This window comes from Agelaius phoeniceus, chromosome 2, assembly GCF_051311805.1.
Source record: "Agelaius phoeniceus isolate bAgePho1 chromosome 2, bAgePho1.hap1, whole genome shotgun sequence".
Classification (NCBI taxonomy): domain Eukaryota; kingdom Metazoa; phylum Chordata; class Aves; order Passeriformes; family Icteridae; genus Agelaius; species Agelaius phoeniceus.
In genome coordinates this window covers 78,595,969-78,610,577 of record NC_135266.1, presented here as the reverse complement: position 1 = coordinate 78,610,577, position 14,609 = coordinate 78,595,969, and the positions used below count along the sequence as shown (strand labels likewise).

The window sequence follows — 14,609 nt, the reverse complement described above, 5'->3', positions numbered from 1 at the left end:
CTGGAATAGCAGCAAGAGTAACATTTTCTAGATAGTGGAAGGAAATGTAATCTGTTTGTTTTTATAATTAATTTCTTGGCTGATTTATGAAAATATCCCTAAGTGTGTGAACCATAAGAAAATTTGATCTTTGCTCATGTGCTTCAAAAAGGAAGTTCAAGATGATTTCTCACTGTATTTCATAAAGGCAACAAATCAATTTGAAGATGTTGCAAGTGGATATGTAATAAGGAAAAGCTATGTCAGATTCTGTATGTTGTGAATGTAATAAAACATTAGAATTTCTATCCGTGCTACAGCTGATGTTCCTGATGACAACATGTTCATACTTATTTTGTGTAGTCATCCACTCAGACTAACTCTCAAGCTTACAGAGCCATGAGGTTACATCAGAATGATGCATGCTGTCATGTACTAGTTACACCACCATAGCTCACCTCTTTACATCTCCTTCAGGACCGAACTCACACATCAGTCTTGGGAAAAATTGATGACTCTTCTCCATTCCCATACCTAGAAATAGAAAATACATCAAACTCTTTCCATCCATCAGAAAGCTCTTTTGGGAATTTCCTTTTTCAGCATGCTCTTAAAGATTTTCTTGTAAATGGTGTTAAAACATGATGCTGTCTTTGGAGAACCTTCAGCTTCTGAAACTAAAAGCAGACAAACTTTGCAGGTAGTTCACTGCAGTTCCAGAGAGGGGTAAAGAATGACAACTTTTCACTCAACATATAGAGACTTTGGCTTCAGCCTCCTTCTGAGTGAAAATTGTTCCATTTTTAATAGTTAAAGAGTTACTATATTTTTGGGACTCCTGGCCTTCAAATCATTTTGATCAAGGCTAAATATACTGCTTTGTAATTGATGTAGGCATAGTATTAGACCAGTCTTTTGGGCGTCTTCCCTTAGCAAATAGCATCACTTTGCAAGAATTCACAAATCCCATTTTAGTTTTGTTGGGTTTATAGTCTTGATTGAGTACATGATGGCCGTGATGGGCGTTGCCCCGTGGCTGTGACATTCCTGCTATAGGTAGTAACCGCCCTGCTATGCATTCAACCAGGAGTAGTGGCTGCACAGATGAGCAGGTAAATGAAGAAGATTGTTCGGTCATAGTAACAGGAGAAGCTGATCTAAAAGCATAACGTCCTTATAGTAATATTTTGGGAAGATATTCAGGCACTGAACTTGAAAAGTTGTAATTCTTGCTCAGCCATGAAGAGACATATTCAGAAGATGTTTGCTGCCACATTCTCCCCACAAATGTGCCCTCAAAACTAAATGGTAAATGGGAAGGATATTAACAGAAATTTACTTTTGGGAAAGGTGATTAATTATTAACTGTTTAAGAACACATATGTATCATATGTTGTGAAAGATGACCCACTGTTCCCTTTAGCTTACTCCATAGACTTTCATATGCCATTTACTCTTGGTTATTCACAGGTTTCTGCATAGACTTGAAGTGTAATGAGCAAAACCACACCAAAATGAGTCAACAAAGTCACAGTGTATGCTTTACCTCTTCTTCTGAGGTGGTTCTCACAGAGAACATTTTCCAAAAGCTAAGTCTTATAGACACTCCAAGAAATTGCTCTGGACAGGCTGGAACACTTGGTGATATTCAGCACTGTTGGTCAGATGAAGTCATTCAAAGTTCATGATGCTCATATTGATGTGATGTAATTATGACTATTATTTATCTTTACATTTATACTTGTGATGGCTTGGATGGGGGACAAGCTATACAGAATGGAGGAAACAGAAAATACTGACAACTTCAGGAACTGTCTCGTTCCTACATAGGAATTTCAGTATGGCTAGAACAAAAATGCCTTTGAAGTTCTGGACATAGAAATCAATTAAAATTCCATTACTTTTGTTTTTCCTATGCTTGCTAATTTCTTTCCTATAAGCATCCATTGCTTGGTATATTGTACTACAACTCTCTTTCTGGACCAAATTAATGATATTAAACTTTGTATATATAGTGGCACTTTAAAAACCCACCCCCCCTCCCCGCCCAAGTATCTTTCTTTACCTACTGTATAGGTTACTTTGATGTGTAGTTCAACAATTGTATATATAAATTTTAGATTTTTCTTTTTTACTTTAATTTGTAGGTACATCTTTTCACATATATTTAAAAAAATGTAGATGTCACTTTAAAATGTAGTTGCCTCAACCATCTAATTCACATCACAAGTCTATACTAAATATTATTTAGATTAGAACTCTGATTGCCCTAGATGATTTTTTATTATCAAGGTCCTTTATTCCATTCCATAAACCTTATCATCATTGTGACAAGTAGGCATGATAATCATAAATCAAAATTGTGTTGCACTGAGGGCTGTAAACAAAAAATGGACCCTGAATCAAAGAACATATGGCTTAACTCAAAGACTTCCTTTTTTTTTTTGCTGTTCTGTATGACCTTTGAAGAGCTATAGCTAAGGAAAGACTTCTGTGTTTCACAGCCATGCTACCATGATCACATACAGACCTCTCCAAGATCACCTCCCACCTGAGAAGAAAAGCCAAAGATACTATCTGCAACACTGACATGTGTAATGATCACATATAAATGCTACAAAATGTAGCATTGAATATTTGTCTGAAAACTGTAGCAGCCGTCCACAATTGCCTCTGAAATGTGTACTTCTTAGACCCTTTTCCAAATTAACTTATTCTTGAGGTTACCAAAACCTCATGCAGATCAAAACTTATTAAAAACAAGAATATGGACTTTCACATGATATTATTTTAATAGATAAGTTCTCTCAATTAAAAATTTTTATTTTATTTGTCATTCCAAAAAATAAAAAAGAATTAAATAAAATAAATTATTTATTCGCTCTTGTATTATGACCTTATTCTTTGTTTGGCTTTTGACTTTTGCACAACTGAGGTGATACAAGGTCCTGATTTCTCAGTCTCATGCTGTGCAAGATGCTCAAAATGTTCTTATTCATTCCCCTTTAACATATGCAGTGTCATGTATTGTTGCTGCTTACATAAAACTCAGGGAATCTGGGAATAAAGCCATGACTTCTCTGATGTCATAAAGTCTCTCTAATGTGTGTGTGTACAGATTTTCAACTCAAAACCAGCTGTGTAGTATTTCCTCTGTTTGGACTTTGGAAGATATTTCTTGGACATTGAAACAGCTTCAGACTGAGGAAGACTGTCACATGTTTGTGAAGAGGCATAATTGAAAACGTATTGCAGATCAGATAACCAGGGAGAACAATCTATTAAGAGGGACATTGGAATATAAAGATAATTTAGAAAACATATATATATATATATATATATATATATATGTTTGAAATACAGCCAAAATGTCTGCAGTTTTGTTTTCCCTCTTGCATATCACAACTGACTGATTGCTAAGATGTAAGCATTTATTTGTCTTATCAATCACTTTGTGGCTGAGTCATTTACTGATGGGCATAATCCTCTGTTTGTGACTTCAGAAGGCATCTCTGGAGGAAATTTGAATGTCATCAGCAACGAATTGAGACATTACTGAAGGCATCAGGTAGGAGGAAGACGTTTGCACAAGGGGCATATTAATCAACAACTGGAGAAAATAAGCAGCATCAAAGCAGAGCAATTCAGTTGAATTTGGATTAAATTCTTGCATATTTTCTACAAAGTAGAAGCAAGACAGACTGATTGATTCAAATCATGCAAAACCCACAGTTCTTCCCTAGAAAATAAATACAGGTTGAGAAAATTGGGAAGCATTAAGTGTATAGAAGCACTAAAGAATCTACACTTGAAAGGTCATTACTTAATGTCTGTTATCTCTGTAAGTTTTCATTAAGTATCCATAAATTACTATCAAGATTCTTTCTCTGTCAATCTTTGCAAAATAGTTCCTTTGAAGCAGCATGACTTTAATTGTAAAGGAATGTAAAAGAATTTGCCAAGGATTTTTTCAAAGCTTACAAAAATATGTTGAAATTATAAACAATATGTGCATGATTATATAGGATTATAGGATTTGTGAATGAGAATAATGTGTGAGAGAAAGAAAAATTTATCATAGGTTTCTGTTATGTTGCTTCAACAGAAAATGATTAGTAGTTTCATATGTCACATTCGGCATCAAAGAAAAGCTGGCATATGAGAAAATACAACCAGTTGAACACTTGCAATGTTTATTGAAGATAATGTCTATAGCAAAAATGGCATGCTAGTTTCATGTATTATTTAAGATTTCAAAAAAAATAGCAGGCTTTTTTTCTGAGGATTGCTTTAAAGTCAAAGCAGTGTGGGTTATGAGAAACTTCTCTAAAATCTATAATGGACATGCTTGTTCTTTGAAACCTACAGTAGAGTAACTGAGAAGCTTAGGGGATCCCAAGAGTTTATCTAAAAACTACCTGTAGGTGGTATAATAAGATCTGGAATATTTTGCAGTGGAAAAAAACAGACTGTAAATAGCCATATGCAAGACAGTGATTTTGGACTTTTTGTTATTATTTCTGGGTTTATTATAGAATTGTAATGATGTAACAGCAAAGCAAATACAAAGGTTTGCCTTCTATTGAGGCTTTCTTTGAATTGTCTGAGAAAAACTTCATCTGTTAACTTGAAAATAAAACTTAAAGAGAACAGAATCAGCTTCCAGCATCAAGCACACTAAACACAGAGTTGTTTTACTCTATATTATAGGCCAGATTTTAAGAAAACTAAGAGATATAGGAATTATTTTCATTCTTTAAGACAGACACTTTGTCAGATTATTAACAGAAGGTCCTATTGCAGGAGATTTTTATTACTCTCTACTAATTTTTCCTTTATTAATTACTGTGTATAAAGATATTATTGGATTTGCATCTTGAGTTATAATTATTACTTCTTAGGGTAGTCTGTTTTATTGCCATTTTCCTTTGATTTCCTCATCACCTGAGGTTTTCCCACATGTTGGCTGGCATGAAATTAGTTTTTTAATTTGTATTCTTGGTTTGCCTTTTCTGTAATTTGTATTTTATTGCTATTGTCAGACAAAGAAGGAGATGAGGGAAGTATTGAGAACACAATCCTTCATCAGTTCCCATTGCCACTTATAAAGGCAGCAAATAAATGTATTCTGTTATTGCAGTAAAGTCAGAGTCCTTGTGCCTTGAGATACATTAAAGAGACTCTCTAGCACTCCAAGAACTGCCAAATTAGATGATGCCAAAGGAAAAGAAAGAAAAAAGGAATAAGAAAAAAACACTTCCACGTAAAATTCACACTGCATTTAACAAGCACAAGAGAAAAACACTTATCCAAAGCTGAAGGTACAGGTCACTACAGTTGAGTTGAAGAGCAAAGCTTTCCACTGAGTGGCTGCAAACACAGGCCGGGGAGTGCAGAAATTGTGAGAACCACGCAGTGTTGGATCCCCTTTTCTCTGCTTGGTGCTAAGTGAGGGGAAGAAGGAAGAAGTCCACATAAATTATTCACCTTTTGTGTTACAGACCTGCACCTGCAAATGGATAATCCCTCTATCAGTTTTGTGGAGGTTCACACAGCGCACACACAAAGCACTGTTCTAGGTTACTGAGGTTTTTTGATATACTGGGTAAAAGCTCTTACCTGAGCACCATTGGGAATCATGTATTGTGCCTATCAGCCTGTCAAGTCATATTTCTCCTAAAAATACTTTAGTTACTCATGTGAAATGTTCGGGGCATGGAGTAGTTTTTTAAATAAGTATATTTCTTCTCGCTCAAAGCATGCATTTAAAGTGTCTATTTGAATATAATGAAAGCAAGCAGTTAAAATCTACTGGCCACTAGCAGCTTCTTACTGCTGTTTTCATTAACAATTTGTGCATCTCTTTAATACCTCTTCTAGATCTCTTTCCTCATTGCCTCAATAGTGTCAGATCCTCACATTTTGCCTTGTAATTGTCATCAGGCTTTTGTGGCTAGCCTTTACTCAGAAGGAATCAAAACCATCAAGAGAGAAATTCTCTGCTAGCATAAGCAACTGCAGCAATGCTAAATTTGGTGGAATGCTGACTGCTCATTTCAGGACCACTTCCCCACCCTGAATTTTCCTGCAACCCTCAACCAGTACTACTCTATGAAGCATACTTTGCCACTGGCATTGACTGAGGAATTCTAGGTTGGATTTTAAATCTGTTACCAAATGTATTCTGGCTATGCTAGTGGCAAGCAGAGCTGCACAAAAATTACCCATTTTTGTTCTGTAAGTGTCCATCTGCAGAAATGATGATTTTATGCCTAAATATTCTATTCTTCTGTGAATGTGCAAAAATATTATTTTTTCCGCTCCTGCTGGTTCTGCTGACAAGCAGAACTTTTTCATACAGCTCTATAATTAGGCTCCAGAGTCCTGTGGAGACACACAGCAGAGTGGTAGGCTTTATATTCTGCAGCACTCAAAGTTTCAGTTCACAGACCTGTGTGCTTATATCTATCCCACCTCTTTACAAGGTATAACTAGACTCTTCCATTCCCTTTGGATCTCCCCCTGTGTCTAACAAAAATGAGAATTTTGAGTGTTTCTAGTCCTAAACTGCAAATGAACACTCAACCACTGTGTGAAACTTTTGACAGAATGGAATGGAGTTTCAGGTCATCATGGTAAATACCAGCTGAGAGGTCTTGCATTACTTCAAGTACTGCAATGAAATGATAAAATTTATATAAAAACATATAATCTTAATTGTATTTTCACACAATTCTTTTCAGTGTGAATGTGAATGTGAATTGTGGCTTCCATTCCATTACAGTGTTCCTGATCACAAAAACCAATGATGATTTTCCTATAGCAAAAATATAGCTGTAGAGAAATAGATCACTGGTATAAGTTGCATGTAGAATATTATATATTGCTATTGTATGGCCCTTGAGTAAACCTTCCATTTTCCTTTAAGAAAACGTTCAAGTTCTTTAGTGTTTAAACGTGCTACTTTAGAGAACATGAATCTTTGCTACTTCAGGCCAAAGATAGCCACAAACACCAGTAAACTAGTAATATTACTTTTACTTCCTAAAAATAGTTAACATCTGAGATTTCCCATTTACTAATCTTCTCTCCAAACCATTCAGAAATATGAACTGATATGATTTTTTTAGCTTCATATTGGTGCAGTTTGGAGGAAAGGTTTTCATGTTACAGCTAATGTGAACTGCTGCCTAATCTTAGCACTGCTAACAGCAAGAACATTTCCTGTCCTTAGCTCATTTTAACAGGTTTAATTAATAATGTAGACAGTTGAGTCTGCCTGCTTGAACTAAAATAATTAGCAGAGAGCAAACAAACACTTTAGGTTTCACTTTATCAATGATGTGGTGTCACTTTAAATATTTAGCATTTTGATCTGAGTGACTGATCATTTATTGAAAAGTGCCTGGTTACCCTGACAATTCAAGCAAGAAAGCTGAGCTGTAAGAAAAAGTAGGATCCTGTAACTGCTTCTGACCAGTAAGGGCTACAAGAAATAATGTGTTAAAATGAATGTTAAAAATGAGGGTATGAAAAGGTAGGACATGTCAGAAAAGGAATGGTAAAAAAAATCAGAGAGGAGGGCAAGAGGATAGAAAGGTGTGTAATGCAGCTCAAAGACTAACTGAATAGTTAGATCTCCATTTGAGGTCTTACAGGAGAAAAGTGTCTCATGTACATTTAAATCTCAGGTAGTGATTTACTCCTTTGTTTATTGAGGGCAAGAAAAGAAAAAAAGTCTCTCTTAGTCAAACTTATTGGCTTTTTCTTCTAAATATTGTTATTCTGGGGAAGAGGAGACCCAGACCCTGCCAGGAAAGTAGTCAGAGATTATATGTGGAGCATGCTGAAACCAGTAGTGATTGCAGCTTTGAGCCAGGGAAACATATACACATGTTCTGAGAAACTTCATACACAGTCTTAAGCTAAGCCTACACTTAACAAACCTTAACTGCATTTTAGTCAACAATCTTAGGTGCAGCCCTGAACAAGTACTTTGAAAAAAGGAATGCTAATTTCACCTTATCTTTACTTCATGGTGTGGAATAGTACTTTTGGATTATAGTTATAGTCATTTTGTACTTCTAGCAGAAAAATTCAAAACCACATTCCTTAATCTTAAAAATGTCCTTATTTTTGTAGATTATGTCTTGTATACCCCAATATCTCTTTTCTATCAGGTTTTATATTTCCTACTATAAAAATCACAAAAACATTGAATATCTGATATACTCATCATAAATTTTTTAAAGAATCTCTTTGATTCAGTCAAATGTAGTTCCCTTTCAATGGCATAAAATATTCAGAAAAACAGGTCTCCATTTTGTTTTATTCAGGAGAATAGATAAAGGTGCAACCAGTGCCATGTGAGGCTAGTGAATAATATTATTTTCTGGCTGGTGCAAACTTAAAAAAATATCTTCAAAGCTGTTACTGCCCACTTTGATAAATTAGTTCTATTACTGCAGCCCATGATGAGGCTTCTGAGCTGTAACTCACAAGAGTTTTCCCTCCAACTCTTTCAGTTAATCATGATCATACTTAGACCCTTAACTGCTTTTTGTAGTTCACACTGTATTTGCAGGATTGACAGAAAAACCACAAAAATATTTGCTTACCTGTAGTGTTTGGTACAAAACCCACTGCACAACGTTTAATATGACTCCCTTGTGTGCCATTTGTGTAAGGTTACTTTCTAGAGAAAGATCAAGCTTTGGTCATCTTTTTCAGTGGGGCATGCTGCCTTCAACAATTTAAAGACAGTGCTGCAGGTTCCTTTCCATTTCAGTAGGAGAAGTTTCCTGAAAGTGTGCTCTGACATGGCAGGAGGTTTTGATTGGGTTTAGCTACAGCCTCTGTGGGAAAGGCTCCATCTCACCCTTGTGCTGGGTGGGAGATTTTCATCTCTCAGTGACACCAATACAACAGCGCTGAAGCATTCGCTGTCTGAATCACTAATTTTCCCCCTTTGGAAACAAGCAACAAATAATCACAGTCATTTAAGAAAAAGGGAGACTTTAAGAAGCTTCCAAGTGAAGTGATTCTATTTTTTATTTATTCATTTGTAGTAATCTTTGATGACCACATTTGGGTGCTTATCTGTTAATGAAAGTCCAAGTATGGATGTGAAAAAAAACCCACTTTATTTTGTTAAAATATTTTCGTTTTTTTTTCTTTATGCTGTTTTCTTTTCCAGATTAAAAAAGTTCTTTTGATATATTAAAAATAAAATTCCATTCCTGACTGAGATTTTGCTGGTGATTGTCATAAAACTGAAAAAAACCTTATTTTTAATCCAGTTCATCTATTAACTACAATTGGTTCTAAGCAACCAAGGACCTCATTTTCACACTGTATCTATTCCTCCATCTGTAGAAACTGATAATGCAAGCATAAGGGAAGGAGTCAGTTAACTGTTCATCCTCTCCTCATGGCTTTTTCTGTGACACAGAAAACTCTAAAACTGACAGCAAGAAGCAGTTAGAACAGATCACTTTGTTGCCAAGGTAATAAAATCCATGAGCTTTCAGAATAAGCAGATTTATTGCATGATATTTAATGTTCATGGCTGACTAAGGAAAAAATGGTAACAGCTTTTCATGGGAGATAAGGTGTACATCTTTTGGAATAGCAGTTTAAAATTTTTTGGGTAGTTTGTAGAGCCTATACTAGATGGGGTGTGCACCTAGGAGAGGGGAAAGGGATCTTTAATTACCCAAGACTGCTAAGCCAAACGTCTCTGCATCCCAAGCTGTTATTTTAAATGCATGCATGCATGAGTGCACAGGAAAAGGAAATGTTGGATTTTTTTTCAGAATTGCAAGTAAAATTCAAAAGATTTTGACTTGTGATTGTCACCTGTGATTTCTGAGACATGACTGTCCTCAGTAAGGGAGAGTGACCAGGAAACAATCACTTTTCAAGCATTCGGGCTCAACTGGGACTTTGTTTGTCTTATTTGTAACCTCTGCTACCAATATGACTTGAAATTTTGATTAATATGTTTTTTACTGCACCATTAAGCTTGTCTCGTTTACTAGCAGCATGGGGAAATTCACAAATACAACATTTTTTTCTACTCTCCAAATACAAATAAACAAGCTTGTGCAGGCATCCTCAAGGACTTGCGTCCTGAAATACATTTATAGAAGTTAATGTTCAGAGGATATTTATGGAAAAATTGAAGTAAATCATGTCAAGACTCATATTACCGAGGTGCTGAATTGGGGGAAAGAATTTATTTTAGTGGAGATAAAATACCCCTCCAGCTAGAGAAAGAAGATACTCCAGAGCACTGGACAGAACACAGGTGCCTTGTCATTGAAACCTCCATGGTTTTCAGCCTGTCCACTGTGGCTCTGTGAGCGAGTGCTCCCCTTGGAACTGAGGTTTTAGGAGAGGAATTCAGAGCTCAGAAAATACTGATGATCTTTCTCAACTCCCATCTACCTCATTTGTCAATATGATGAATCTGTGTATGCTCAAGGTTTTATTTAAAAGATAATGTGGCTTGCTATTGGCTCTAATGGGGACTTTTTATTTTTTTAAAATAGCATGGAATGTTGCGGTTCAGAGTAATTTTATTCCAATATGCTCATTTTTCGTGTAAACAGTGGTCTGCTGCCATTTGGTCACATACACGCCGTTTTACTACAGAAGCTGTTCATCAAAGTGTTGACATTTCATTTTAGTGCACATTTAGAAAACAGATATCATTGATGGTGGCAATGTTGCTTTGCTTTGACTTGGGAAATGCCATATAGTGTATGTGAAAGCTCTGTGCACTTTAAGGAGTTTGCTCCCAGACAAAAATTCCCAAACATTTCAGAAGGAAAATTAGCTGCTTCAGCCGCACCTTCTCTCACAGCAAAGTGCAGCCTGCAATAATGCAGGCAGAGTTAAAACAAATTAAAGGAAGCACTTCCTCACGCAACATGAAGTCACCCTGAGGAGTACAGTCACATAGTTCATGGATTTGATTTTTGAAAGGGCTGGATAATTTTATGACCAATAATAATATTTTAGTTATGCATGCTAAGTGAGGTATAATTGGATTTCCTGCTTCATAGCATCAGATACAGGATCACTACATCACTACAGGGGCCAGGAAGGGATTTATATATTTACATTCACACCCATGCACACTTCTGCATGCAACAATAAATTTCAGTGATGCATATCAAGGAATTCTCTGAATCATTGTGCATAAGCCAGTAGCTCTGAACAGCTCAGGCAAGCATCTACATGTCAACAGGAGCCATGCAGGGGAACTGTAGTTATTGCAGTACATGTGGAGCATGTGAAAACTGTGGGCACTTTGTCCATTTTTGAATGGACAATGGCAAGTCTGGACCTCATCACAGGAGGAAAAGAATTTGTGTAAAGTCCAGCTTTTAATGTTTAAAAGGCTTCTGGCAATATGAAAGCCTCAGTCGATACCAGAGTGGCAGCTGCTGGTTGTAGACACAGTCACTAAAATGTGATTGTGAGTTTCATTAACACATCCTTAATTCTCCTGTCATGGTAATTTCAGAAATCACCAGAAATGAAAAAATATGGAAGCATATAATGGATGCAACTTTTAAAGACTACTTCTTTAGTAATTCTCTCAGTGAAAATTAAAAATTTATTTGAAAATTTGGAGGATAGTTGCTGAAGAGAAAGTCCAGGCTATAAGTATGACAAAGCAGCATATGAAGCCTCTTTTTTTTTTCCTAACATGTTATCTACACTAGCACATGAACCTATGAAAGAATAGGCTAATTAGTAAGATTATTAAAGGTATCATATATCATGATCAGCTCTTTTGGCTATCAGAATAAGATCTTGAAACCTCTTCTATCACTGAGACTCACTGTAGAATAGAAGGGACACCAGAAAGAAACCAATGAAGATCTGTATGTTCAGCATGCAGATACCTAGAGCATGCCAGAGGCAAAAAGCGATGACTGGGACAAGCGCTATGTCCTGCTGAGGCCACCACAGTTTGACCCAGCCATTAATAGTTCATTTCACTGAATCCCTTCTTTTGAGAGTTATGTCTTTAAAATAAAAGCACAACACTCATTCTGTTGAAATGCAAGAGGATAAATTTCATTACTGGACTATCTGTAGTTTGAGCCATCCCCCAACCAAGTGTGGGTCATGGGTTCAGTTTCCTGAGGAGCCAGGGAATGGGCAAATGCACAGGTACATTGCCATAGCATGGTTAGTGGTCCCTGATTATGCAGGAAGGAATTAGCTAGTTGCTGCTGAATGGAGACAGAGGAAGCTTCCAGCTGAATGCTGGAGGAAGCTTCATTGCTCCTAAGAATTGAATCATTGGGAGGTAGTCCTCAGTTCTGCTGCCAGAAATGTATCTGCTAAATAGAAAATAATGAAACAGTCAGCAGTACATCCCAGCCCTCCATGAACCTTAAGTTTCCATGGTCTCAGAAGGTTTTATTTAGTTTATCTCCAATTGCTGTTTCATTCACTTTGGAACTAATAAGGAAAGATGTGAACTGCAGTTTATACCTCCAACAAATCAGCCTCTTGCAGATTGCCCCCTCCCTAGCCAGCCTGCCTACTCTGTATTGTAAAGTCTGATTGTAGGTAGCACACTCAGAACTGGAAAACTACAGCTAGAAGCATCCTCTTTTACTTACAGTCTATCCCACTGACACAATGGACAATCTGTTCAGACTTTTACAATAAACTCTAACTATACCAGGAAGCTCAAACTAATAAAGTGTATGTGACCTCACATATCATAGAATGGTAAAGTTGTAAGGGACCACAGTCAATAATCCGGTACAGCCTCAAGCAAATGTAAATTATGAACTGGATGATGCAGGTGATATTTAAATTTTCTGAAGAGTGGTAGACAAGAAAAAAGCAGAAGAAGGATAATTACAGAAGAGCCAAAGAGAATTTTATTGCCTTAATAATAGCCTTGATATGAAGAATTATTTGACTATGATGAAACTATCAAAAGTATGTTAAACGGAAAGATGTCGGCCAGCATATTATTATAGCAAGGTGAGTTCAGAGGGCAGAGAAAAAAATAAAAGGATAAAAAATATCTGTTTAATTTTATCTGGGAAAATTTCTGATTAGTCACCTAGAGAGTATTGGAAAGTCAAGGGAAAAGCCCTCCCTGTTCTGTGAAAGGATTGGGCAAAATTGGTCATTATGTAGATACTTTTTCTCAAAGACAACAATTCATGTCAAAGAGCATCAAAAAGCATTATATTTGTAGGCTAATACATAGGAAATACATCAGTAATTGGTATAAAATTTAATTTATACAGAGATAATAATTTTGTTTGTTTTGTTGAATCCTTTTGTAGGATTCTGCATCAGGAAGAATGTTGAGGAAAGCCGTCACCATAGTCAAACCCCAAACAGATTGGAATACATGTCAGGAGAACCACTACAAGAAGACAAAAGGATTAGATGGCATTTTTTTATGACAGAAAAACAAGGGAATTGTGTATGATACTTCAGGCTACATGGTCTGAATTCCATTGAATTCTATTTTGTGTAATCCAGGACTCTCTATTCTTCTTAAAAAATTGGGCCTCCAAATTAATTTCTATGTTTTGCCTAATTGTTACTGAAGGCCAAAGATAAAGTAGAGCATCTGGAATGGTATTATGCAGCTTCAAACAAGCCCATGAGCTGTCATTCTAATTCCTGGAAAGGCATCATTTTAAAAGGAAGGATGAGAGTGAAAAAGGCAACAACATGAAAAAGCAACAGAGTAACGTAATTACTTTATGTTCCTTCAATTATAAATATATACTAGTTTATGCCATACAACATTTTCATTTAAAAGAACTATCAACAGGGAAATGGGTTTTATGTGTATTTGTACTCACTGTCACTGTAGCAGTGTCATTTTGTGTGTGCTGGTGGTCTAGAAGACCATGGCAAATGTGTTTTGGAAAGGTTCTGCAACTCATCCCAAATAAAAGAGGAACTGTACTTCCTTTGCAGACTTTCCTGAATGCTTTTTCCCTTCCTTCCTTGTTTTATTGTTATAGAACTCCAAACCAAAAGTAATTTCCAGTAAAAAATATAAATTTGTCCTTTGTGCATGGAAAGCATAATTAAATTACTGGTGCTTTAAAAGATGGAGTTTAGATCCTGTTAAGCAGATTTCTATTTGTATTGATGAATTCATTTGACATCTGCTTACTACATAAAATATTGCTGCTATCATCTAATGACCAGACATTCTGGCTCCATTCACTGGAAGTGTCATTCAATAGCTGCTCTTTAGCACTAAATGTTGCATTACACAGAACGATGGAGTATTACAAATTTAATATATTTTAATTATTTTTTTTCCTAATGTCACGATTGAGCATTATGAAGCAGCCGTTCTGTAAGAGTCAAACTCGGTGCATTATCTACAAAGCAATTTTATTAAAATTGTTAGAAATGTTTGTGTCTGAAGTGTCTGAAAGCTTTAAAATTCATGTAAGCATATTATTCTCTGCCCAGTCATTTCCCTGGAATACAAATGCATGCAAATTTTCATTTCCTTACATACAAGAATTTTTCAAGAGAAGATGAGTGTTCCTTACATTTTTCCATTTAATTTTCAAACTCTCTACTTTAGTATTCTCTCTGCCATTTCTGAA

At 36.0% G+C, this 14,609-nt stretch overlaps 1 protein-coding gene across 6 annotated transcripts in view; it reads left to right on the top strand.

The window, feature by feature from the left end:
• CNTN5 (contactin 5) overlaps positions 1 to 14,609 on the top strand; it is a 606,500-nt gene that overhangs the window by 3,635 nt on the left and 588,256 nt on the right. The window contains exon 2 of one of the 6 annotated variants that reach the window (XM_077173964.1): positions 3,483 to 3,547. The exons of the other annotated variants lie outside the window; for them this stretch is intronic. The gene's annotated coding sequence lies outside the window, so the exon portion shown is untranslated. The remainder of the gene's footprint in view (positions 1 to 3,482; positions 3,548 to 14,609) is intronic. 6 annotated transcript variants of the gene reach the window in all.